General features: G+C 42.4%; 1 pseudogene; it reads left to right on the top strand.

Annotated features, from left to right (window-relative positions):
- Positions 1 to 19,145, top strand: LOC149161459 (L-type lectin-domain containing receptor kinase IV.4 pseudogene; annotated as a pseudogene).
- Positions 19,146 to 27,998: the final 8,853 nt, after the last annotated feature.

Below are 27,998 nucleotides of genomic sequence, written 5' to 3'. Positions count from 1 at the left end.
ATGCCGAGACCACAGAAACCGCTAATATCTGCGAAAATCGATCTGTACAACATTCTGATAGAGAAGATGTTTTTTGGCTTTTCAACGAGTAAATGGAGCAATTTCTTCCAAGATCATTACGTTCTTGCATGGAGCTTCACCATGGAAGGCACGACACTGCCCCTTGATATCTCGAGTCTTTCTTCCTTTGCTTACATGAATGAGAAGGGTTCGAGAGTGGGATTGATAGCCGACGTTATATTGGCCATTGTGGTTCTCCTCTCGCTAACGGTTGTGGCTGTGTTTTTCAAAAGAGCCAAATCGAGAGGAAAGATTGAAGAATGGGAGAAGGAATTCTGGCCTCATAGATTCACATACAGGGCACTCAACATCGCGACGAAAGGGTTAGGGACGAAAACGTTTTGGGCAAGGGGAGTTTCGACAAGGTTTACAGAGGTGTTCTCAGGGAAAGTGGCCAGGAAATCGTAGTGAAATGCATAACTAAGGAGTTCAAGGAGGGAATAAAGGGATTCGTGGCAGAGATCTCAACCATGGGACGCATGCAACATCGGAACTTGGTACAACTGCGGGGGTGGTGCAAGAGGCAGAAGCAACTATTCATCATTCACGACCACATGCCCAATGGAAACCTAGATAAACTCATATTCAGAAACCCGACGATGGTCTTGTCGTGGCCTCGGAGATACGCGATCCTTAAGCGTGTAGTTGCGGGGCTGTTGTATTTGCACGAACAGTGGGAGAAGAGGGTCATCCACAAAGACATCAAGTCGAGCAACGTGCTGCTAGATTCTGACCTCAATGGGTCGCTGGGAGACTTTGGCCTCACCCGGCTGTATGATCACATCCAGAACCGGGGGACGACTCGCGTTATGGAAACCTTGGGGTACATGGCGCTAGAGCTCACACGGACGGGAAAGGACACGTCGAGTTCGGACATGTTTAGCTTTAGCGCTCTACTGTTGGAAGTGGTGTGCGGGAGAAAGCCTGTTGACCTATCCATGGATGTTGAGCAACTGGTTTTGGTGGATTGGGTTTTGGTGTTGTACGCACAAGGAAGGCTGCTCGATGCAGCAGATCCGAACCTGGGGAATGAATACGATGCAGGTGAAAGGGAAGTGTTGTTGAAACTGGGTTTTTTTTCTACCATGCCGAGGTGGAGAGGAGGCCGAGGATACGAATGGTGTGTCAAATATTGGAAGGTGAAGCTCCTCTCGATGACGTCCATATGGATTTGTTTAGGGTGAATGTCATGTATCAGTCCATCGTAGGCGTCAATGGATGTGTTGCTACCACTGATCCGGAGGAGAGGCTTATCCAGGAAATTCCAAGCGGAAGCTAGTGAAATGCATGTCTCACTTCAACATCCTTACGTTCTGGAAGGTGATCAATGGTATGAAAATAGGTACACAACTTTGTCAATATTCTTTTCTCAAGAATTCTGAACTAAAGTTGTCTCTGGAGTGCAAAAGTATGTTTCCTTCACAGGGTGTATTTTAAAATAAGTATGGTTCAAAACTGCAAAATGTTATTATATAATATAAAGTAAAGATATTGAAATATTTTATCTTTAAAATCTGCAAGTTAAAGTTTATTGATTCATTGTCACTCTATGTGTATGTATATGCGGGAGCAGTGATATATAGGATGGCTAGCCGTCTTTAGTTTGTATTTTATAACAAATTCAATTATTTTGAATTCAAGTTTTTGTTATCTATAATGAATCAAGAAAAGTGTTTAGTAAAAATCACATAAGAGAAATTTTTGGCCAATGCATTTCGAACCAATAACCTTTTCTTAAAATAATTAATGTCATTGTTGGAGCAGTAATATGAGGGAGCATTGTTGGAGAGGTGGAAGAGACAAAGCATGAATTCACACATAAAACACGAACTGCTTCTCTTCTATTGATCACACAAAACATGATTCTTATGATGAACTTGGTGAAGCGTATTTAACATTTTCCAACTAGCCACTTGCCTAAAATATCTTGACATGCAAACACATGCAACCACACACTAAAAGTCTTCTATCACTTAACTCGACTTGACTCAAGACTCAAATGCTCAATCACTCAGTTAATTAACTCTCTATGTTTAGCTACCTCCACATGCAGGAGTAATTACTATTTATAACACTCCCCCTTAATTACGACTGTATGACTCAACATAACTCAACATGACTCAACTATGCCTGCTAGGCTTACAATAGAAATTGACTCAATTATCACTCAAACATGCCTGTTGGTCTATGTCTTAGCTAGGGTTACAATGACTCAAGGCTTTCATTTTCTCTTCTTCCAAATTTTATATCTTTGAAATTGTTTCATTCTCTATTGTGGATTCTTGTTGTAGGCTCTATATTTCTTTACTTGTTGATGTTGCAATTTTTCTTTGACTTTTCTTGAATTTGTGTTGAAACATAATCTGATCTTGACTAGTACACCTTCCTCTTCAAATATACGTTCAACTATGGATTGCTGCCACAACATTGCATCTTCAAAATGTCTTCTTTGCTTTGCTTCTTGTGCTTCATATTCCTGGCTTTCTTTCTGCCATAATTCTTGATAGCAAAATCTTATCTCTTCTTGACTCCATTGCTGAAAAATGGTTTCAATGCATTCATATTTGTCTCTCATATCATTCTTTTCACTTTCATCATCAGGTATTGCTTTTTTTTTTCGCACACTCAAGATCAATATTCACCATTTCATTCAATTCTTTTATTCCAGTGGCTTCTTTAAGACTCGCATCAATTTGTTCTATTGGTTTCTGAATCCATTCCAACTAGTCACTTGCCTAAAATATTTTGACATGCAAACACATGCAACCACACACTAAAAGTTGTCTATCACTTAACTCAACTTGACTAAAGACTCAAACGCTCAATCACTCAATCACTCTGTGCACTGACTCTCTATGTTTAACTAACTCCACATGCGGGAGTAATTACTATTTCTAACAAGCATTGATATATAGGATGGGTGGCCACCTTTGCCATGGTCTGCCTCTACATCTGGTCCTGATAATAAACCACACTTGTCACTCTGTGCACTGACTCTCTATGTTTAACTAACTCCACATGCGGGAGTAATTACTATTTCTAACAAGCATTGATATATAGGATGGGTGGCCACCTTTGCCATGGTCTGCCTCTACATCTGGTCCTGATAATAAACCACACTTGTCACTCTGTGCACTGACTCTCTATGTTTAACTAACTCCACATGCGGGAGTAATTACTATTTCTAACAAGCATTGATATATAGGATGGGTGGCCACCTTTGCCATGGTCTGCCTCTACATCTGGTCCTGATAATAAACCACACTTGTTGGTTCGAAACACGTTGGCCACGAATTTCTCTTATATAATTTCTACCCAAATACTTTTCTTAAAAATAATTATTATATCATTACTATAACAGTAATATGCGGGAACAATGATATATAGGACGACTGTCCCCATTAGTTTGCATCTTACAACAAATTTTCCAAAAAGAATTTTGGGGTTGTAATGTGAAAATTAGGCGTTGAGTTTTCCAAAGCTATGGCATATGCAGCTCCGCATCAAGACTTCAAAGGCAGCACATCAAATTGGACTACTAAACCAACCGTAAGCAGGAGGATGATAACTGTGATCTCCTCAAGTCCAGTACGGCCGGGTCCGAGTATGGCTACGCAAGCAGGCAAGTCCGGCTTTTGTGGCCGTGCCGAGTAGGTTGTTCCATAATAATAATTTGACCGAAGTTCCTGCCACTTTTCTCGTGTCGTTACATTATTGGTCATTGCCACCGACCAGATATCACAGATCGAGTACACGCCTAAAGCTTTGCCATTACGTTTTCTTTCCCGTTGTTTATTGTTGCAGCTTATCTGCCATTTAGAAGATTGTACAGTTTTATATAAATACTATGGTTTTTACCTAACAGATTATGTGGAAATTGCGATCGCCATTATAATCAAATCTGATGACTTGAGATTGTAATAGCCGCGCAAAGCATGTGCCCTTGATGTTGTACCTGTTATTGTGAATTGGGAAACTTTGGAGGTTTAATTTAGATACGATTAGTCTTAATCCGTTTTACCTGACAAGGTTCAGAAGTTTAAGATGGTGGTTGTAGTCCATCTTAGTGAAGTTTTGCAAGAAAATTTTGTGAATTTTCAATTGATAATGTTTATAAGATTTTGGAACGAATTCACAACAGTCGCTGTCTTGAAATGGTGCCATACAAGATAAAAGTATTTTCTTGGAGTCATAATTACAATGTCAGCGTATCTCATCTCATCTTTGCACCTCTCTCCCTAGTCAATAATGAATATTAAATCTTTTAATGGCAGTACATTGCAGTTTGTTTGTTTGGGCATTGTATAATTATTTTATTATTTTACCGAAATTTTATTTTTGATTATTTAAAATGTATTATAATTGAGATAAAATATATTAATGAATGAATGATATTTTAATGTTTATTAGATTAAATCTAACTTTTTAACAGTGCCTTCACTGCAAAGACAATAGCAAGGAATCGATGTTAACATATTGTCATAATTGTTCTTGATGTCTCTAAAAGCATCACATTTCAAAATGAAATGCTTTTCTGATTCCACTGGCTCAGAAGTGCAAAAGTACACGCTCGTTCTTCCCAAGCTTCTTTAGGTCTCTTCCACCGTCTCGTTTCACACTGAAGTTGATGTGAGTTAGTCCTTAATTGAGCAATAAAAATCTTTGCTCTCCACGGAATACTAGCTCTTGTTGTAGCGTGTAGAGACAACCCCTGGGTTGAGGAGAGGTGCTTAGGACATCTTAGTCTCTCTTGAGGATAAATCAGGGCAACTCAAGAGATGGATGTGAAATGATTTAGGTTTTGGTTCAATTACCTTTCTTAGAGGCAACTTCAATATACACATGAACAATGTATCATTCCCAAGAATAAACACTTAGGTCTGGTTGCCGATGCACAAAGAATACAAGTTAATCTGTTGTTGTAGTAAAGATGGAAAGGAGAAATAAATGAGAGAACCCCGGTGTAGAGGGTTGGATAAACACAGAGTCCTAGGGAACAAATCCTAGCATAACCATGAAAAGATAAAAGGAGTGAGGCGCAGAAATTATCAAATGCATTTTAAGGCTTTCAACTCTATCACTCACACGTACTATCAGTTATTTCGTAGCACAGGTAGTTTTTCAATTTCGTAGGTATCATATGTTAATACATAACATAGATAAATATAGAATTTCACAAGTTCAATCCGCTATCACATAACCTAAGTAAATCTATGAGTTAAAGAGTGAATTGAGCAACTACAATTACACGATTTCTGAAGAAGACAACATACATGAAGCATAATACATAAGTATAACACATACTGCATATCCCAAATTCTTGGAATTACCATAACTTCTTCATTAATCTTCCTGAATGAAATACATGTCCCAACCCAAACTTGTGGGATTTGCAAGATAATAACAGCTTGATGGAACCAGGGAAAACGAACCTTCTCATTAAATTCTTCTTCCATTTTTATAGGGAGAGAATTCAAACAAACAGTTACAAAATATGTTGAATGTTCTAGTTGTCTGATATGCCTCGTTGTCTGAGCATGCGAGTGGTATAACTGTCCTAACAAATTTTGATTCATCTTTGAAATGAAATCTTTGAAAAACATAAAAAAAAATATGAGGTGTCATTATTGACATAACAAAATATCCCCAACGTCTATTCCTCTAATTTCTAGGGGTGGACTCAGTCTCCCTTATCTGGACTCATGGTGGGCTGATGATCTGGATTTGTGGGGCATTGATAATTTGGAGTTGTGGATAGGTGATGAACTAATCACATTTATGCATCATTAACCTATGGGAATGGGTCTTTGAGTGACCTTCATACTGAGAATTAATTCTCAGTCACACTGCACAAATATTAATTGTACAACAACATGGCTTCTCTGAACTCATGACACTTCTCTTCATTTAATCCCCAGTAATGCGCACACAATATCAGGGATGGCTTACTTCCCAGCATGAGACATGACCAAGCTTCTCCCTACAAATCATGGTCCTTCTTGCCTTGACCCAACGATCTCTGCGGTCGCCATTACTCCTGTGACACCAAACTTTTGCACACATTTATTTAGCTACCAACCCATCCACCTTCCATACTCTGTGTTACAATATCGGGCCTTAATATATCATAAATCTTATCAAAAGAATGTCACGAAATCACAAACTCCCGATGCCCCTAGCTCCTCTTCGTTTAGATCCTTATTTCTTATTTGATATAGAACCATTACATGTGACCAGAGGCTTTCATACAATATACCATTCGAAATTTCGGAGCCCCTGTGCATCATAACTTTATTAAAAGAAAGTTACGAATTATGAAGTCCTAATTGGATTTTAGCTCCTTGATGCCCCTTAGCCCCCTTCTTTTTTTTCCTCCATGGGACCTTTGCTTGTGACCATTGGTGTAGTGCTTAGGTGTTGTGACATCAGAGCATTCGTCCATTATAATGTTATTAAAATAGAAGTTACGAAATCATATCATTCTGATGCTCTTAGCCCTTTTTCTATCTGCCTCCTTCTCACAACTCTACCCAAGAAACATGTTCAGTGACCAGCAGCTTGGCGATTGGGTGCTAAGGCCTTCACACTCTTGTCAGGGGCTTATTTACCTCTGTAATTTCTCTTTTACCCCTGGTTCCCTTTAAGTCTCCCACAACCAGCTGCTAATCCTCATCGGAAACCCCCTCATTGGAACTTCTCGAAAAAACTTTAATACAAGTGCTCTGATATTTCTAACCTCTGATATGGTGACCTTTGAGGTGACATCATGTTGATGTCATCATTTCCACATGGCGCCACCTAAGTGGTGACACGTTTCACCCAAATTTACCCCATTTGGCCCTCGATAATGCCGAAACTGATTGCCACATGTCCACCATACGACCATGTCACACTGACATCATCTGCCTCGTCAGCTTCTCGAAGCCAATTATATGTTGTCATGTGTCCTTAGGAGGAGAGAGAAAAGGTCCTTGGGGTCCTTGGTCTTGCGATGATTTTCCTTTGTATTTCCCCTGCTCCTCACTACTTCAACGCCTCTAAGGAAATCCATTTTTTAAGGAGTTACGAAACTCTAATATTATGATACCACTTTGTTGTAAGCTCTCCTCCTTCCGATATCAGGTTCTAAAATGTTGAGGCTCTGATATGCTCTTCACTTCTCCTTCTGATTTCCTTCTCCGATATTCAATTTCAGGTTTGTCTTTTAAATAAACCATCGAGGCTGCTTATGCTCTGACCCCTGATATCCTGAAGTCCCGATATGTTGCCTGTCGGTCCTTCCAATATCGGGTTCCAATATGATCAACCCCCAAATTTGGGCCCTTCCTTTTGATATCAACCTCCAAATTTTGGCCTTACCATCTGATTTTGGCTCCCGATTAAATATCGGCCTTCCTTCTCATTTCCCTTTGGTTTTCAGACTTCGACTCTTCCATTAGTCAACCAAGAATGCATTGGTCCTTCTCTGCATGAGGGATGAAATATAGGACTAGTTGACAAAAATATAAGACGGTATGACAAGTTACAACGTCGGCTCCAATTGGGGACAATGCCTTGTTGTCAAGGTTCTAAGATCCTACATATTAGTGCCTTATGTCCATCGGGCATGGAGTCATTTTGCTCAAGTACATAGAAAACAAAAACAGAAGCAATAAGAACTTAAAACATTAGTGGTATGTACAATGCCCCACGGTATATACAAAAATTGAAAATGGACCTCTTTAATGTTGTAAATAGAGCTTGAGAAACTGCCCATTCACAGGCAGTTCAAGCACCTCACCATCCAAATTTTCCAGCAAGAAGGTGTTGTTTCCTTTGGCTTGTGATATCTTGAAAGTTCCAAACCAAAAGTGATCAAACTTCCCATGTTTTCCTTTGTCCTCTCTCCTAACATCCCATCTGAGCACCAAATCTTTTGGCTGTAAGGTTTTGTCCCTTGCCTTGTTGTAAAAAAAAATCTTCATCCTTTCTTGATATTTAATCAGATTTTGAGTTACCTCCCCCCTTATTTCTTGAATTTCTACCTGTTGGTTAATTCTCCTGGTTAGATAATTTGGCTCTTCCTCAACATCCTGTAGAATCTTAGCCACTGGCATGGCTAGTTGGACAGGGAAAATTGCAGCCTTACCATACACCAATTCAAAAGGAGACTTCCCAGTTGACCTCTTGGTAGTAACTTTGTTGGCCCATAAAGAAAATTTCAGTTGTGAGTTCTAGTTTTTTTTATTTTTTGATATGGTCTTTTTCAGGATCCTCACTAGAGTTTTATTTGAAGACTTAGCTAGTCCATTCCCCTGTGGGTAGTAGGTGGTGGAGTGCCCCATGATGATGTTGTATTTTTGGTAGAAGCTAAGAAACTTGGTTGACTTGAACACCTGAGCGTTATCAGTGATAATCTTCTTTGGACAACCAAACTGGGCAAGGATATTCTCCTCCATAAACTTGATTACCACTGCATCAGTTGCATTTCTAGCTGGGATGACCTCCACCCATTTCGTGAAATAATCAGTGGTTGTAAGAATCCACTTGTGTTGACCGTTGGATGGTGGATGTATTTCTCCTATGAATTCTAGCCCCCATTGCCTAAAGGGATCCTCCACAAAAACAAGGATCAAGGGGAGGGGCACTAACTTCTGCTTCTCTATGAAAATATGACATTTCTCACAAGATTGAACATATGTATGCACCTCACCAAATATTTTGGGCCAATAGAACCTGATTTTGAGGATTTTATGGGTCGTGGCTCTCCAGCTGTAATGTCCCCCACAAACGCAGTTGTGGAATTCATCAATTACCTTGGAAATCTCCTCTGCTACCAGGCATAAAAGAAAAATCCCCATCGACTCCTTCCAATACATCTGACCATTTGAGATAACAAACTTATGAGCTTGCAACCTCAAGGCCCTGTATTTAACTTTGTCAAAATTTACTAGGCAATTCAGAAAAAGTAAATAATGGACAAATCCCTGCCCCTTGATAAAATTAGTGGGTTTGATCTCCATGTTGTATTCTTGAATTTTGGCAATCCACTTGCCCCTCTTACCTTCATTGTCTCCCTACACGAGAATGTCTTTCACAACGGCAGTTGGAACATATGCTATTATATTGGACTGCAAGACATAAATTCGGAAGGCCTTCAGGGCTTTGACCAAGGCATAAGCTTGTTTCTCTAAGATATTATACTTCAGCTCTGCATCTCACAACACCTGGCTGAAAAACGCAATTGGTTGTTCTTGCCCTTCATTATTTTTCTGCAATAGAACAACTGCCACCGTGTTAGGAGAGGCAAAAGAGAAAATTAGGAATTTCCTCTAATAATATGGGTTGGTTAAGATTGGGGCTTCTGTAACAAAAAAAAAATATTCTAGAGAACAACTCCTGGGATTATATGGTCCACTTGACTTCCCTGTCTTTCTTCAACATTTATGTGATTTCTTTGATAAGTTCAACATAGTTTGGCATGAATCTCCTTAGAAAATGTATTCTTCCCAAGAAAAACTGAATCTACTTCCTATTCCTGGGTAAAGGAATATTATTAATAGCCTCCACCATTTTGGGATCAATCTTTATTCCTTCCTTTGCTACAATGTGACCCAATAGCTTCCTTTCATTTAAAGAAAGTTGATATTTTTTCGGGTTTAAGTACAGACCATAGCTTCTGTACTTTTCAAATGTGAGCTGCAAGTGCTTGAGGTGCTTTTCATCTGACTCGGAGAAAACAATTATGTCATTCAGGTAAATTACTATGAATGTATCCCTCTCTCCAAAAAATGTTATATCCATCACTCTCTGGAAAGTATCTCTTGCGTTTATGTGGCCAAAAGGCATTCTGGCATACATAAACATTCCCCATGGTATAGTAAAACTTGTTTTCTTCTAATCCTCAGGGTGTATAGCGACTTGGTTGTGTCTAGAGAAACCATCCATCATGGACATTTGGTCTAACCCTACCACTCTTTTCATAATATAATCCATCTTAGTTCAGAGGATAGTTATCTTTCAGTGAGGCCTTATTCAAATTCCTAAAATCTACGCACAACCTTATTTCTCCATTCTTCTTCCTGACTGGAACCAAATTTTCTACCCAGTCGGAGTACTTAAAGGCACAATTATCTTAGCCTGTAACAATTTCTTCACCTCCTTTTCAATTGATGGGAGCAACAGAGGATTAATATGCCTAAGCTTCTGTTTATATGGCTTCACCCTGGTTTTTAGAGGAATTTTGTATTGTATGACACTGGGATCAAAAGTCCTCAAATCATCATATGACCATGCAAACACATCCATGTACTCCTTGAAAAGGTCCAGGTACCTTTGTTTGTATTCTCTAGGAAATCCTTTAGCCAATTTGATGATTTTAGGATCTTATTTGGTGCCAATGTTACAATCCTCCACCTCCTCCTCAAGGTCTTGTTCAACTAGCTTAACAGCCACATCATTTGAGTTGAAAAGCATTTCCAGTGGAACCAAACCTCTGGAGATGATAGTTCCCTTTAGCTGCAATATTATGTGATCAACAATAGACCCTTCCCAATTTTCTTGTTGTTCTCTTGTCGACTCCTCGCCATCTTGATTGATCACCAAGTTTGAGAATTTCCCAACAACCTCCATGGAGCGCTTGATCTGTTCTTCATCTTTGAACACCTTACAATGCCTCACATCATTTGGTAATGAAGGTCTGTACCTAACCTCAACTTCATATTGGAGAAAGGGTTTTGGGAAGGTCTGAAATTACTAGCAGGAATTTCCAAAGATTCGGTCATCCGATTTCGTTCTCTGGGAAAGAACTGAATATTAAAGGCTAAGAATTTTTTTTTCACCAAATCACATACTTTGTTCCTATAGGACTTCAACGTTGGTTGTTTGGTTTGGAATTGATTTTTGATTTGCTTCACCACTAGCTTTGAATCCCCAAACACAGAAAAGCTCCCAATGTTAAGGTTTTTAGTAGCTTTCAACCCCAACAACAAAGATTCATATTCAGCCACGTTATTAGTGGCCTCAAACTCTAGCTTGAAAGAGAGAGGAATCAAGCTACCTTTGGGAGACACCAATAACACACCTGCCCCATTTCCTTCCTTAGAATAAGCACCATCAAAATACAATTTCCATACCTTGTCACGATCCAATGATTGTTTACTCAGCTGAGTTGTATATTCCACCTGGGTATCTCCCATGATTTCATCATCTTCTTCTAATAGCAGACAAGAAAAATCCTTCTCCTTACCATACACAGGGGCATTGTTTGAGCAGTCTGCCTTTGTAACTGTCTTCAAAAATCTAGATTCCTTGTACAATTGACACTCTTCTCCATCGAACATGGGAATGGTAGCATATGTTAGATCCAATTTGATGGACCCCCCAATTTTCGATCCCCATGACCTGGAAAAAATCATACCAAATATTGCAGGGATGTCAGCAATTACAATGTCCATAACTACACTTTTCACTGGGATTTGGGCTAAATTGACCACTAAATCTTTGATCATTCCCAAGAACTTTACTCTTTTGGAATCAAAGGAGTATAGATCTTTGTATGGTTTTGTTACCTGTAGTCCCAACTACTCCATCATAGATAATGGCATTAATTTATGAGATGCTCCTGAGTCAAGCATACAATTATGTAGCAGTAGGTCATGAATCACCAAGGTGACATAGAATGGGGCAGTGGAAGAGTCTTGCTCCTCCACATGGGGTCCAAACACAACCATGGGCCTCTCTTCCTATAGGTTAAGGTTGTCCTGCAAGGGGGTAATGGTGGGTGAACTCATAAATTGAGACATTTGAGCTTTATAATTGGGTTGTTTCAATAATTCAATCAAAGGGATGGATATCTTGACTTTCTCCAACTCTTTTTGAAGATTGAAGGCAGAGGGGTTCTTATCAATTTTAGCAGACTCGACAAGTTCTTTGTTCTCATTACAAATTGGATTGATAAGTGGGGGAAATTTGTCTATTTTGGTGGCTCCAGAATCATTGGGAACAGGGCTAGAGAATTATTTTGTGGTTGGTGAGATAGGGTTGAGTGGTTTCTTCCCTTTATCTGCTGGCTTTGGTGAACTCGGATGAAGAGTTTCTTTAGTCTGATCTTTCCCCCTGGACCTTTTTCTAGATGACCTGAGATCATATTTCCTGTGCAACTAGGCTTGCATGAAATCAGAAAATTGTTTGTAGTAACTGTCTATCTCCTCATCATCCAGTGGGGCGTCCAACTCAACCCCTTCTCCTACCTGTGCTTCTATTTCATTTTCTCCCTCTGAGAGAGAAGACAACTGGTTTTCTTGAACTTTGATAGTTTCTTCAACAGTCTCCTCGGGATCATCTTCTAAATATAGAGGAGGTTGAATATGGTCTGGATGATCATTTCTTTCCCTTTACAAGATCTTCAAAGGTGGCCTTATGAATTGGGGATTAAAAATTTTGTTGGGAGTTGGATGACTTGGTTGAGGGGGGTTCTTGTTTTCCAACTCCAATTTTACGAGTTTGTTAGAAAAATTCCTTATTAGCTTATTCATCTCATCTAACTTTTGTTCTTGGGTTTCCTTTGCATACCCCAAAGAATTGGCTTCTTCCTTTCCCCGCCTCCTATCACCATATTCAACCTTCCCTTTCCACTTTCTAGTGGAGGTGAAATTTGCTTCAACTTCTAGGGAATCTGTTTGGATTTGATCTAGAGTACATGACCTTCTTTCTCTAAGAGTAAACCCAAACTGTGGTTCAAATGCCCTGAAAAAAACCACTTTGGCAGCAACCCGTGGAGGTTTAATTTTGGAAGGAAGATTGTTATATAATTTATTAAACCTCCTTATAAACTCTGAGACATCTTCATTGTGTTTTTTCTGCATTGCATTAAATTTTGTAAGGATATATCCATGGTCCCTTCTTTCCCCCCATTTATGCATGAAATAGTTCTCCATCTCCTCCTAGGTATTGATTGAAGCATCTGGTAGATTCTTGAACCATTTCCTGACCTCTCCATCCAAACACTAAACAAAGAGTTTTAGTACTACATCTAGATGTTCTACATTCATATTATCAGCAAATGCATAGAAGGTTTCTATATGCTTTTTTGTTGGGATCTTGTCCTCTCTCGTGAATCTGGGTAGGAGTTTAAGGTAATATTGTGGCATCCCGTTCAGAGGTTGTTGCAGGTTGAGTGGAGCATATCTATAAAGTAGAAAACTATGGACAAGCATGTTTTGCAATGGAGGTAGTAGAATGTTTACTGCAAGACCTAGTTGGGGAGTTGTATGGATTATGGATATTTGGAGCTGAGCGGTGCTTTGAGTCGAACTGTTAATGAGGATATTGGTGGGCTCCAGTATTGTAGCAATAATGTTGCAACTCCTAGGACTCCCTTCTTTACTTTTATCAACCCGGTAGTTCATAACAAACTTGGAAGTGACGGTGCTATATGCACAAGTACTAGCTCTTGTCGCAGCTGTCACTTGGTCAGCTGGCACAAGTTCGCTAGGAGCTTAAGCCAACTTCTATGAGCTCTGAGAAGAAGCCTTTTAACTGATGGATGAAAGCTAACTCAAAGAAGGCTGTTCTACTTGTAGAAAGAAACTGGAATGCTGAAAGGAAACATAAACCCTAGCAAACCCTAATTTTACCAGCTAGCCCTACTGATGCAAGAAAGAGGATGCAAGCTACCGAAAGAGATGCCATTGACTTCTAGGAAGGTAAAATACATGTGTCTAAGCTACTTCTACAGTAACATCTGAAAAAAACATCTTTTTTTATTTTTTAATAAGTTGCCTGAATTATCATGCATGCGATTTAACTATTTTTGACTGTGCAGAGGTGGATTGGCGAAAGAAAATGCTTGGAGGAGGTCGGGAAGGTTCAGAGAGGGCCTAAGGGGTCCCTAACACCCTTCCAGAGAGTTTCACAGAGTTTGGCTATCAAGAAACCTCATTCGTGAGCCTCTACAGGAAGTCTGCAGGGGTTCTACAGGATGTCTGTAATTTTCTACAGGTTGTTCAGAAATGGGATTTTGGAGGATGGATGGAGAGAGAAAGGTGAAGGAGTGAGTATGGAGGTAGGACAGGGGTGTAAGGAGGTCCAGGACTTGGTGGATGGAGTTGAGGAAAGATGAAGATGGCTGGATTTGTTCAAGGAGGAATGAAGAAATGTTGCACAAAAATTAGGGTTGTGTGAGCAAGTGTCGCAAACGTGAGGCAAGAATCCTAGTTAGGGGATGGAGCAGATGGGATTGATGGAGTATGGGTAGATAGAGAAGTGGTACAGGTTCTCTGCAAGTTGTTTTTCCAACTGAACCAACGAAGACTTGTAAAATCAGAGACCTAGTTACGTTGACCTAATCTGATCTAGCTAACAGTAAAGAGAATGAACAGAAGTTTTAATTGCAATGAAACCATGTATACTAACTATGCAACGAAGTAATCAAGAATCTGAACATGTAACCAACTTCTGCAAATAAAAATCAAACGCTAATGATTGCATGGTGAAGCAAAGTCAGTGTTTTTGTTGGCAGCAAGGTCACCTTGATCCCAGCTCCTGATCCCACTGAGGGAGAGGTGAAATCAGAGGTGCTTGATGGACTTTTTCTGGAGCTTTTCCCTGTCAATAACCTATCAACTCAATCTGAACATCAAAAGTCCTTCTAATCATCAACAGTGACCTAGTTAATCAACAAAACTTAATCTACTTAACAGAAATGATTTTGGATTTCAGAGATCTGTGGTTTGTGCTTTTTGAATTTTTGACCTGAGAAATGATTTTGCAAAGACATAAAGAACAAATAACAATACATAAATGAGGCCTTGGCACTTGGGTTGGGCCCAACCCCAAGAGCTGCAGGCTCCTATAGAGAACTCAGATATGATGCCAAGTAAAGCTGCTTTTCATTACTCAAAAATAATCATCACAAGAAAGTTATACAGCAGTAGCTACAAGAAAACGAGCTGAGAAAATGACAGCACTATAGTGCAAATATCAACAGTTCCAAAAGTAAACTACGAAGGCTGAGGCCTTCCTATTTATACACAACGAGGAGCCTAGCAGCCCTCCTTAATTCAAGGGACTCGGCTGTCCAAACTGCCAGTAAACAGTCACTCCTCCAAAAGCTGCTCGGCTGCCTTTAGGATTCGTTTTGGTGGCCTATTGAGCTCAAAGTTGAGGGTGGAGATTTCGAGGAAGGGCCATTTAATGCCAGAGACAACCTCCCTACGAATCCTCACCTCAAGCTTGGTTGTCACCTAACCCATAATTGCTTGATTTTGCTCCAAAATTTGTCCAAAAAACCTGAAATAACCACGTATTAGCCTCCTTGGTAGAGTGACCACCCTTATTCGTTCAAATAACATAAACATACTCAAAAACATGCATAATCTATGAAAAATGGTGGATTGATCAAAGACAATTAGGCAAAATGAGCCCAATAAGTTACCCAATTCGAGGCTCATCATCACCCCCCTGCTAAATGGGTTGCTCATCCTCTGAGCAACTAGTCCAGCTCATCATCCTTTATGGCTTTGACCGCCTCCCTCACGTCTCAGGCCTCCGCGTGATATCCTCTTCTCGGTCGTGGAATCCTACTTTCCTTTCCACTTCCTCCCATTGTCTACCTTCCTCCTCTTCCTTAACTCCTTCTAGCAATCCCAAAAGCAAAGGAGGACTGAATTTCAGGCCAATCCAATTGGCCTACAAATTATGCATCAACTATTTGTAGAGAGGTACCCTTGCCAAGGCTTCCCTCATCCTGGTGGGAGAGTGGTATTCCTTTATCTTCAAGCTGTGAGGCAGGGTGTTCCACCGCCTTGTGCAGGCATACAGGTAGTTTTCTCCCAACAGTCTCTCCATGTCCTCAAAGTGGGCAATAGCTTGAGCCTATTGCTCAATGTATTCCAGTATATCCTGAGGGCTGTTGGCCAAGTGCTAGTGGGCGCTTATCACTGCTGAGGGGTCATCCGGCTCTGCTCTGATCATTAGTGGCTCACTGAGTTCTCTGCCTATGATACTGCGGACCTCTGCTACTCTCTTCTCCTCATGACTCATCCAAGAGGCCATGGCCATAAGTTGGACATCTCCTATCACAATGTTGGGATCCCATGCATTCATGTTCGGAAGGGTGAAGTTGTGCAAGTAGAACTCTGATAATTTGGCCCTATCCTCTAATGAACTACTGCCACATAGAGCTGCAAATTGATGATAATTTTGGAATGGGGTGATGCCCCTTTGGGCCAAGGTGTTGATCTGAAACTGTAACCACTGATCCTTGAGGTATAGGGCATAGGATTTGGCAGGCTGCCTACACTGCAGAGCTTCCATTGCCCATCTGGCTATGCATGCCAGTTGGGCCTCCTTTTCTTGTACCTGCTATTTCAGAGACTGTATCTCCAAGCCTGCTTGCAATTCTTTTTCCTATAGCTGTCGATTCAGTGTCTCAATTTCAGCCTGCATCCCTTCCCTTCTCTGCTGTTCATTAGGGGTATCTTTGGCTGTTGTGGGCTCCTCCTGTTGCTGTTGTTCTCCCAAGATGTGAGGCCTGCCTTCCTTCCTCTGTCCCTGTAACTATAGTTGCTGTCTAAGCAGCTCATTTTCTTCCTGTAGCTTGAGCTGCTGGTTGCTCTCCACATGTCGTACCATAGCCAATTCCCTTCTTGCCTCTTTGAGTTGTTCCTCCAGAGGACCTATATCTACCACACCCTTGGACTTAGCGATCTTCATCCAAGTGTGGGTCCTCACTCTCTCTTCTTCTAGTGCAAGGAAAAGTGGCACTATGAATTTTTGGGGAATGATCTTTCCGGCCTCTAAGAAGTTATAGTAGGAGCCCAAGCTGGGTTGGGGGCTAGGTTCCACAATGTTCTCCACCTTTTCTTCCTCCTGTGGTGTTTTGGCTACCTCACCTTCCATTTCTTCGGTCTCCTTTAGCCTAGCCAGTGTTTCCTATAGAATAGTCTCAGCATCCTGTAGAGAGGCCTTTGTGTCCAACATTTTCATTCTTTCTCTCCAAGTGGATGTCTTCGGGTTTCCCCGTTCATAAGTGATGGATGCCTTGGAGGGAGACCTCTCCTTTTGTGTAGCTGGGGTGTCCACAATCATGATTGGTTCTTTTGACGGTGGCTGGGGTCTGCCAGTCTTTATCCTCATGCTCCTTCTTGCCTTAAAATACATGGAAGGCTCCCTCTTTCGCTTCCCTTTCTGCTTTGGAGATGTGCTTAGGGTGGCCAGCATAGCTGCTACCTCCCTGGCTAAAATCTCAGGCAATTTTTCCTTCTGTTGCCCTGTTTCCAGACTTCCTGTAGAAAGTCCTGTGCTGACTGTTTTCTGGCTTCCTGTAGAAACGATTTTCTGGCTTCCTGTAGAAACGGTTTTCCGGCTTCCTGTAGGAACTGTCTTCACTGTTTTGGTCTGCTTGGCTGGGGGTGCCTTCCCTTTTAACTTTGTTGTGGTTGCCTTGGGTGTGTCCTCACTTGCTTGGACTTTTTCAGTCCTCTCTGCCCTGATTTGCAATCGTTTCTCCCTTGGTATTTGTGCCTTTATTCCACCCACAGTTTTGGGCTCAGCAGCTTGGCCTTTCTCTTGTTTCTCTTTTTGTTCCTTCTGTGGTGGTATGCCCTGGGTTTCCTTACCCTTGGCTTTCTCTTCTGCCTCAATGTGCTCCCTTTCCTCACTGCTGGATGAAGTGAGCTCCTCGGCCAGAATTCGGATATCATCATCCTTGGACATATTGCGGAAAATCTCCCAGGAGAGAGGGACAGTTCAGGTATGGAGGGCATCTTCTACTAGAAGCTTGATAAGCCCATGATGGGCCAGCTGGTCCGATGTCCCTTCCTTCAATTTTGTGCCACACTCAATTAATGATTGTAGGAGGAAATAGGGGATGCTTAACTTTTGTTCTATGGGTAAACCCATCTTATGTCTGAGTTCAGTTAGCAACCGGAAGTGATAACCGTATACAATTCCCTGGTTATAATGCTGTTGCTGCCCAAAAATTGACTATCAAAAGGGAATTAGGCTCCCACAGACAGAGTGCAGAGCTTAATTTTCATCCCCAGCATGCATACAACCACATAAAAGTCACATTCTTTATGCACAGGTTAGCCCTCATAGTGGTTTATTGTTTCTATAGGAGGAATTTCTTAACAGGAACTATGGAGGAGAATTTGACGCAGAACCAACTGAAGAATTCTATGTATCACACAGGCAAACTACTATTCTTGACCCACAGGCAGACTTTCTTCTAATTCTCCTACTCCAGACAGTTTAATTCACCACCTTTCGAAATATCATGCATGGGAATGGTGTTTTCGAGCCTACCTCTCTTCGAAACTCCAATTTCGACGCAGAAAGTCCAGGTTTCTCTGCTCTGGGAGGCTATGCCGTGCTTCCTGTAGAGCCCCTTCTTGTAGAAAGCTTTGCCGGTTTCTGGAGGACGTCACAGTGCTTTTGAACGAGCCTGGGATGCAGGAGGATTTTGAAACGGGCCGAGAAGCTCGGGCTAACAAACTACAGAAGAGGAGGATGCGTACTTTGCGGAGAACGGTTGCAAGTGTAAATGATAGTGGTTAATGTGAGTTCTCTGGCCGAGAAATTTTGAATTACGGTGCAATTCATGGCGAGGGGGTGAGGTGGCCAGGCCGATCCATTAGCCAACGTCACGGCTATCATTCCTTGGCATGTCTCTGACTGCCATTTCATTTCTCTGCCATTAACCGCCGCCATTACTGCCAATCCGCCGATTCTCCCCGACTGGACACTTCCCACATGTCGGTTGCACATCTCTTTGGCGTAACCGAGCTCGTTCGGATCCCACGAGGCCATTCGACTGACTATGGGTGGCCAGTTGACTGGCCACCGAATTCGTTCAATCCGCACCATTTCACAGACATGCAGTTTTTAGAGTATAGTCTATGTAATTTGATGAATAAGGTTAGACACTTACCTGTGTGGCTGTGGACGTGTTCTGCAGGCTTTGGGACGTGGAACGATGGCTTTGCTCACTGCTGCTTCGTGCACAGGCGCTGGAACTCCTTCTTTCATTGGCTGATGCTGTATGCACGGCTTCGGGACCCGATCCTCTGGTTGTAAACGCTGCATGCACAGGCTCCGTCTGATTTCAGCTGTTGAGGAGGTGTTCACGTCCAAGCGGAGCTTGTTACATGTCCCCTGTGTTGATTTCAGCTGCTATTGACTCCATAGTATGTGCTCCAGACGGATCAGCTGCTACAGGATTCCTGTAGGACATCCTGTAGCTGCTTCTCCTCCTGGGATGCATGCTGAAACGAGCAAGGTTGTATTCGTGGATGAAGGGTCCTGATGGAGCTTTGACAGGTAGAGTGTGTGAGCCTTTGTGTGCTTGATTTGTCACTTGGGAAAAAAAATTTCAATCTGAGGAAAACAGGACTCTTTGTATGACTGTGCAGGAATACATAACCAGATTGTTGCAATGGCAGTGGAAAGAGATGAAACCGGTGATGGATGGAAGAGAGGGGTGGCTGCAGGCCTAATCAACAGACTTCAAGCTTTAAATCCCTTTCCAGAATCGATTTTGGCCTGCCCGAAGGCTCTACAGGATGTTTCCTGTAGAAATGCAGAACTTCCTGTAGAAAGCCCCAAAACTTCCTGTAGAAAGCTCAGAACTTCCTGTAGGAGGTTGAATCTCGACCCGAATGTGTTCAAATCTTGGAAAAAGTGAGTGGCTATGGAGGGAGTGTCTGTAAGGATGTCCTGTAGCCTGGTACAGACCCCTGTCCTCGTTTTGCGTGACCTTCTTTATCTGCAATGTATTCCCTGCAACCTGCAATAATTCCAGAGATTAGACCTGTTTCTTTTTCTTTTTTTCTTTTTTTTGAGAGACAACAGGGCCGCCTCCATGAGGTTTTCACCCCCACTATCTGCCATGGGCGCCTCAAAGAGGTTTTCACCCAAGGATCTTTTTTTTTTATTCCATTTCTTTATTTTCTGAGAGACAGCTGGGGCGCCTCCATGAGGTTTTCACCCTTACTGTTTGCCCTGGGCGCCTCAGAGAGGTTTTCACCCAGGGATCTTTTTATTCCCTTTTTTATTTTTATTTTATTTTTATGATCAAGGTGTGGCCGGAATAGAGGCAGAACCCTGCTCTACTACCAACACTGATTTTTCCACAGTTTCAATGAACTCCTGCCTTGAAAGGGGTTTCTTGTAGATTTTCAATCGATGCCCATTGACAAGCATGGGGATGGCTTCTTCATCAATGGTCCTGATAAGGACTGAACCATTGTCATTGCATTTCTCCACTGTATATGGTCCTAACCATCTTGTCCTCAGCTTTCCTTTGAAATCCTTGTATCTTGAGTCATACAGCAGCGCCCAATCTCCTGGCTGGAATTGCTTTTCATTAAGGTGCCGGTCATGCCATATCTTCCTCTAGAGTTGAACTACTTCTGAGTGGAGGAGGGCCTACATTCTGTGTTCATCTAATCCATTCAGCTGCAGTAATCTTTCACGTTGAGCATGGCTGAGATCTAGGTCTAGCTGAGCTGCCACCCTCAATGTGTTGTACTCGAACTCTATGGACAGCAAAGCTTTCTTCCCGTAGACCAACTCATAAGGTGTGAAACCTGTTGTAGTCTTCCAAGTGGTGTTGTAGGCCCAGGTGGCCTCAACCAGGCGATCTGCCCAATCCTTTCTGCTGCTGCTCACCACCTTAGTCAAAATCCCTTCCAATGCTCTATTAGTGACTTCCACCTGCCCATTTGCTTGTGGATGATATGGGGTGGAAGTCCTGTGCTTGATCTTGTGATGCGCGAGCAAGTATTCAATCAGGTTGGAGGTGAACTGGCTTCCTTGATCTGTGACTAACTCTCTTGGGTAGCTAAACTTGTAGAAGATATTTTCCCTTAAAAACTCAGCCACCTTTTCTTCTGTCGCTGCTTTGATTGCCTTTGTTTCTGCCCACTTTGTCAGATAGTCGGTGCACACAATGATGTAAGACCTTTGCTTTGAAGGAGGGTTGATAGGACCCACAAAATCCATGCCCCACTTCTCAAATGGCTCGAAGGTCACTTGAGGTTGGAGAGGCATTTCATCCCTTGGAGTTGGTTTCCCCATCCTCTGACATCGGTCACACTGGCTGATGTATCTTCTGACATCTTGATGAAGAGTAGGCCAATAGTAGCCTGCCTGTAGAATTTTGAAGGCAGTCCTTTTTGCTGCAAAGTGGCCTCCACAAGGTCCGTCATGATAGGTTAGGAGGATGTCAAATACTTCCTCCTCCCTAACACAACGCCTCAAGATCTGATCTGGGCCAAGTTTAAACAGGTTGCCCCCGATCCAAGTGAACGGGGCATTCTTCCTTACAATTATGCTCTTCTCCTTTGAGGATAGATGCGGATGGAACTGTGTTGAGACCAAGTAATTTGCTATATCAGCAAACCATGGAGAGAGTACTGAGATAGCAAACAGATGTTCATCTGGCATCTGGTCGTCCACTGTTCCTTCTTCACCTGCAGACAAATCCAATCTAGACAAGAAGTCAGCAACAACATTTTCCTTACCTGGCTTGTCGACAATAGTCAAATCAAATTGCTGCAACAAAAGTAACCATCTAATGATACGAGCATTGACATCAGGCTTATTCATTAAATATCTAATCGCAGCATGATCAGTGTGTACAAATGTTTGATAACCAGTGATGTAGTGTCTGAACTTGTTTAGGGAATGGACTACAGCCAGGAACTCTTTCTCGGTTACAGTATAGTTCATCTCTGCCTTGGACAGGTTTTTGCTGACGAATTATATGGCATATGGCAGTTTCTCCTCAACTTGTCCTAAGGCTGCCCCTATGGCTTTGTTCGAGGCATCAGTGTGGATGTGGAAAGGTAGGGCCCAGTTTGGACCTCTCAAGATCGGGGCGGACACCAGCTTATCTTTCAACTCATCCAGTGCCCCTTGACAATTGTCAGTCCATTTAAACTCGACATCTTTCCCTAAGAGGCCAAACAATGGCGAGGCTAGCTTACTGAAATCTTTAATGAATCTTCTATAATATCCTGCTAAGCCTAGGAAACTCCGAACATCTCTTACCTTTTGTGGAGGTGGGACCTTTTGGATGATAGCAATCTTGTTAGGATCCACCTGTAATCCTTGCCGAGAAATGGTATGACCTAGCATAGTCCCTTCAGTCATCAAGAATTCACATTTTTCGGGACTGAGGGACAGGTTCATCTCAATGCACTTGGTTAGAACTATTCCCAGATTAGTCAATGCCTCTTGGAAGTTGGACCCATAAGGAGTAAAGTCATCCATATAAATTTCTACCGAATCATGGACCAACTCAGAAAATATGCTCAATACTGCGCTCTGGAAAGTGGCAGGAGCGTTGCATAGCCCAAAGGGAAGGACTCGGTATGCAAAGGTACCCCATGGACAAGTGAAGGTGGTTTTATCTTGGTCCTCCGGGCTTATTTGGATTTGGTTATACCCGCTGAACCCATCTAGGAAAGAGAAGAACTTCTTCCCTCCCAGTCCATCCAACACTTGATCTATGAAAGGCAAAGGGAAATGGTCTTTCTTGGTGGTTTTGTTAAGTTCTCGATAATCTACATAGATTCTCCACTTCCCGTTCTTCTTGGGCACAAGCACTAGAGGTGAGACCAAATCACTATCGGAGATAGGGTAGATGAATCCTGCATCCAACAATTTTTGCAATTCTTCTTTGACAATGTCTTTAAGGGCTGGATTCATTCTCCTCTGAGGCTGCCTGACTGGTTTACAATCTTCTTTAATGTAAATGTGATGGGTACAGACCGAAGGGTGGACTCCTTTCATCTCCTTATAACTCCAAGCGAAAGCATCCAGGTGATTTTTCAGTAAGCTACACAGCTCCTTCTCCTGGGAGGGAGATAGGGAGGAGCTGATCTTCAAGGTTCTTTCAGGGCCAAATTCCACATTCTTAATTCTGGGAGAGGTCGGATCAGTCACACAGAGGTCTACTAAAGTGTTGGCTTGGGTATCTTCCACCAATTCCTCTAAGGACAGTGCACTGGGAGGTGGATTTTGAATCAAAGTCTCAATCAAATCATCCTCGGTTGGAGGGCCTCCCCTGGTGGTTTCTACTATGCACAATGGTGCAGAGTAGACCTCATCCTCGTCTCCCTCTTCCAACCAGAGTGGTAAGTCATGTTCTAGCAGAGGTTGGGCAAGAGGGTATAGGACTAGCTGCTTGGACATAGGCCCATTCTTGATGGTCATGCTTCCAGCTCAGAAACTGATGTAAGCATCCGCAGTGGCTAACCAAGGCCTTCCCAAAATGAGGGGGTATCCAGTGAGCTTTGCCTTTGGTTGAAGGACCAAGAAGTCCGCAGGGTACTCCCAAGAGTCAACAGAGACCAAGACATCTTCCACAATCCCTTCGGGAGTCACGGTGGAGCGATCTGCTAACTGCAGGACTGTCGAGGTCTTCCTTAAGGAACTTTGAAGGTTGAGTTTAAGCATGGTGTCCCTGGTCATCACATTAATGGCAGCCCCTAGATCAATCAAGGTATGGGGGATAATGGTTCCATTGATGTGGACATCAACTACAGGACTCCCAGGGTCCAAATACTTTGGACAGATTACTTGCCCCAACATTAAATCGGACAGTTGTCCTATGACATTGATAGTTGAGGCATCTCTCTTTCGCCTGCCTGGGTGCCTGAAACACTTCTCCTTAATCAATTTGTTGTATATTGGTACATCTTTTATGGACTGGAGAAGTGGTATTTTCACACAAAACTGTTTAAGTTCTCCCAGGAGTTCAGTCTCCTCTGGGTTTGGTTGCGTGGTTATAGTTAGTCGCTCAGGAAAGGGTGGAATGGCTTTGGGTTCACTTTCCTGTTTCTCTTCCTCGTCCTCTGGGGGAGGAGGTTGGCGATCTGGAAGGGTCTTCCTAGATCACAGGTTGATCTCCTGGATCTCCACAGCATAGGTAGGGCATGTTGTCTCCCCAGTGTATGCCTGCTGGGCCTGTTGGTTGTTGGGGTTTGGGTTCGGTTGAGCAGGCATCTGGGGTTGTCTTGGAGGAGCAGGAGGTAATGGTTGTGGCTGAGCCGGTGGTGGAGGCAGAATGGTGGGAGGAGAGTTGTATTGGGGCCTCCACCCCGGTTGAGGTGCATTCCACTGAGGTTGTGGCTGGACATGTGAGTGAAACGAATGAGCAGTGGGTTGAGTATGGTATTGAGGTGGATAAGACCACGGAGGAGGTGTGGACCAGGAAGGATGAGCAGGGGGACCCCAAGAAGGTATGTGAGCAGATTGGTTGGGGCTATAATAAGCTTGGGATGTCCCTTGCATCCCCTGTTGGTAAGGTCTGGGCCCATGCGGCCTCCTTTGGTTGAGGAAGTAGAGAGGTTCAGTGGTTGCCTCAGTCCCTTGGTACATGGCTTTAAATCCGGGTAAGGTTGGGCATTGGTTTGTGGGGTGGTTTTCCTCACAAACGAAACATACCTCTACTGAGTGCAATGGACACTCATTCTTAGGGTGCTTCCTTGTACATCTAGGACAAAAAATGGCCAAAGCCCTCTCAGCTTCCTCTTTCTTTTGTTGGATTCGGAAAGTATCAAGTTGCATGGCAATGGTCTGTCTCATCTCACTTTTGAGGTCTTCCATCTGATTAGCAAACTCATGCTTGGAGAAGGTAGTACTAGCTGAAAGTGGATTCCCCCTACCTCTTTTCCGGGCTACCCTAGAGTGGTTTCTAAACACAGTCTTTATGTCCTCATAAGGTAGTTGGTAGATGTCTCCTCCAGCTAGCATGTGAAGGGTATCTAGAAGGTCTTCAGGGACTCCTCGGAGCAGAACCAACTTTAGAGATTCAGGGTCAAGTGTGCACCTGGCCCGTTTATAGCTGAGTTGGAACCTTTCCTCGTAGTCTTCTAAAGACTCATCATTTCCCATGGTCATCCGAAAGATTTCTCCCTTTGTTTCCTTTGACCTACAGTAATCTCGGTATTTGTTGTTAAAGGCTTGCTGCATCTGAGCCCAAGTGGTGATACTGTTTCCAGGTAACCCCATGAACCAGCGTAATGCTGCATCCTTGAGGGTAGAGGGAAAGAGTTTCAACTTTTTCTCATCTTCTGCATAGTCATAAGTTCAACAAAGGACAAAAAAATCAAACAGGAAGGTATCAGGGTCTTCAGTGGTCAATCCATGGAAATGAGGTAAGGCTGAGGGACTTATGTTCCTCATCTTCATGTCCCCGTTGATCTCTCGGATGGGGAAGGTACCTTCTATTCTCTCATCATCGTCTCTACCGTTTCTGTTTTAAGCCATGGTCTTAAAAGGAATGTTTTCTTGCTCTTATTCTGTTATAGGATCTTCGTATATCTCAGGAGGTTCACCTATAGGTTCTTCTAGGTCACTGCCACCAAAGAAGAGAGAAGGGTGACTCAGTGAAGTGGTGGGGGTGTTGGGTAGGAATTTTCTGGTATTATCTCTGTTCCTACGAGGCATGAAAAGATTTTTGGCTGCTTTTGTTTTTTCTGCTTGTACCTGCAAAACTGAAATAGATGGAATTGCAACTAACTAAAATATATCTTGCGGAAATGAAAATGCGGAATTGAAATGAAAGCAGGAAAGGACTAATCTATTTTGCTGAAATCAAATTGCAGGAATGAAATGCTAGACTACACTTGCAGAATTGAAATGCTATTCTACGCTTGCAGAATTGAAATTGCAAAATTGAAAGGCTAATTTATGAAAGCAGGAAATGTCTAATTTACTTTTGCAGAAATGAAATTGCAGAATGGAACTGAAAGAAACTACTTAGCAGAAGGTTAGAGTAGGAAAATAGAAGAAAAGCAGCAATCACAAATACTCTGACGCTTCCCCAGCAACGGCGCCAAAAAGAGTGGTGGGCTCCAGTATTGTAGCAATAATGTTGCAACTCCTGGGACTCCCTTCTTTACTTTTATCAACCCGGTAGTTCGTAACAAACTTGGAAGTGACGGTGCTGTATGCACAAGTACTAGCTCTTTCCGCAACTGTCACTTGGTCAGCTGGCACAAGTCCGCTAGGAGCTTAAGCCAACTTCTATGAGCTCTGAGAAGAAGCTTTTTAACTGATGGACGAAAGCTAACTCAAAGAAGGTTGTTCTACTTGCAGAAAGAAACTGGAACGTTGAAAGGAAACGTAAACCCTAGCAAACCCTAATTTTACTAGCTAGCCCTACTGATGCAAGAAAGAGGATGCAAGCTACCGAAAGAGATGCCATTGACTTCTAGGAAGGTAAAATACATGTGTCTAAGCTACTTCTACAGTAACATCTGAAAAAAACATCTTTTTGTATTTTTGAATAAGTTGCCAGAATTATCATGCATGCGATTTAACTGTTTTTGACTGTGCAGAGGTGGATTGGCGAGAGGAAATGCTTGGAGGAGGTCAGGAAGGTTCAGAGAGGGCCTAAGGGGTCCCTAACACCCTTCCAGAGAGTTTCACAGAGTTTGGCTATCAAGAAACCTCATTCGTGAGCCTCTACAGGAAGTCTGCAGGGGTTCTACAGGATGTCTGTAATTTTCTACAGGTTGTTCAGAAATGGGATTTTGGAGGATGGATGGAGAGAGAAAGGTGAAGGAGTGAGTATGGAGGTAGGACAGGGGTGTAAGGAGGTCCAGGACTTGGTGGATGGAGTTGAGGAAAGATGAAGATGGCTAGATTTGTTCAAGGAGGAATGAAGCAATGTTGCACAAAAATTAGGGTTGTGTGAGCAAGTGTGGCAAACGTGAGGCAAGAATCCGAGTTAGGGGATGGAGCAGATGGGATTGATGGAGTATGGGTAGATAGAGAAGTGGTACAGGTTCTCTGCAAGTTGTTTTTCCAACTGAACCAACGAAGACTTGTAAAATCAGAGACCTAGTTACGTTGACCTAATCTGATCTAGCTAATAGTAAAGAGAATGAACAGAAGTTTTAATTGCAATGAAACCATGTATACTAACTATGCAACGAAGTAATCAAGAATCTGAACATGTAACCAACTTCTGCAAATAAAAATCAAACACTAATGATTGCATGGTGAAGCAAAGTCAGTGTTTTTGTTGGCAGCAAGGTCACCTTGATCCCAGCTCCTGATCCCACTGAGGGAGAGGTGAAATCAGAGGTGCTTGATGGCCTTTTTCTGGAGCTTTTCCCTGTCAATAACCTATCAACTCAATCTGAACATCAAAAGTCCTTCTAATCATCAACAGTGACCTAGTTAATCAGTAAAACTTAATCTACTTAACAGAAATGATTTTGCAAAGACATAAAGAACAAATAACAATACATAAATGAGGCCTTAGCACTTGGGTTGGGCCCAACCCCAAGAGCTGCGGGCTCCTATAGAGAACTCAGATCTGATGCCAAGTAAAGTTGCTTTTCATTACTCAAAAATAATCATCACAAGAAAGTTATACAACAGTAGCTACAAGAAAACGAGCTGAGAAAATGACAGCACTATAGTGCAAATACCAACAGTTCCAAAAGTAAACTACGAAGGCTGAGGCCTTCCTATTTATACACTACGAGGGGCCTAGCAGCCCTCCTTAATTCAAGGGACTCAGCTGTCCAAACTGCCAGTAAACAGTCACTCTTCCCAAAGCTACTCGACTGCCTTTAGGATTCGTTTTGGTGGCCTGTTGAGCTCGGAGTTGAGGGTGGAGATTTCAAGGAAGGGCCATTTAATGCCAGAGACAACCTCCCTACAAATCCTCACCTCAAGCTTGGCTGTCACCTAACCCATAATTGCTTGGTTTTGCTCCAAAATTTGTCCAAAAAACCTGAAATAACCACGTATTAGCCTCCTTGGTAGAGTGACCACCCTTATTCGTTCAAATAACATAAACATACTCAAAAACATTCATAATCTATGAAAAATGGTGGATTGATCAAAGAAAATTAGGCAAAATGAGCCCAATAAGTTACCCAATTCGGGGCTCATCAGATATATTTAATTTCCTCAACTTTTGGGGGGTC

Source organism: Pinus tabuliformis, chromosome 5_2 (assembly GCF_031772625.1).
Source record: "Pinus tabuliformis cultivar Carrire ecotype Pingquan chromosome 5_2, CPIR1, whole genome shotgun sequence".
In the NCBI taxonomy this organism is placed as follows: domain Eukaryota; kingdom Viridiplantae; phylum Streptophyta; class Pinopsida; order Pinales; family Pinaceae; genus Pinus; species Pinus tabuliformis.
This window is presented reverse-complemented; position numbering and strand designations above follow the sequence as displayed.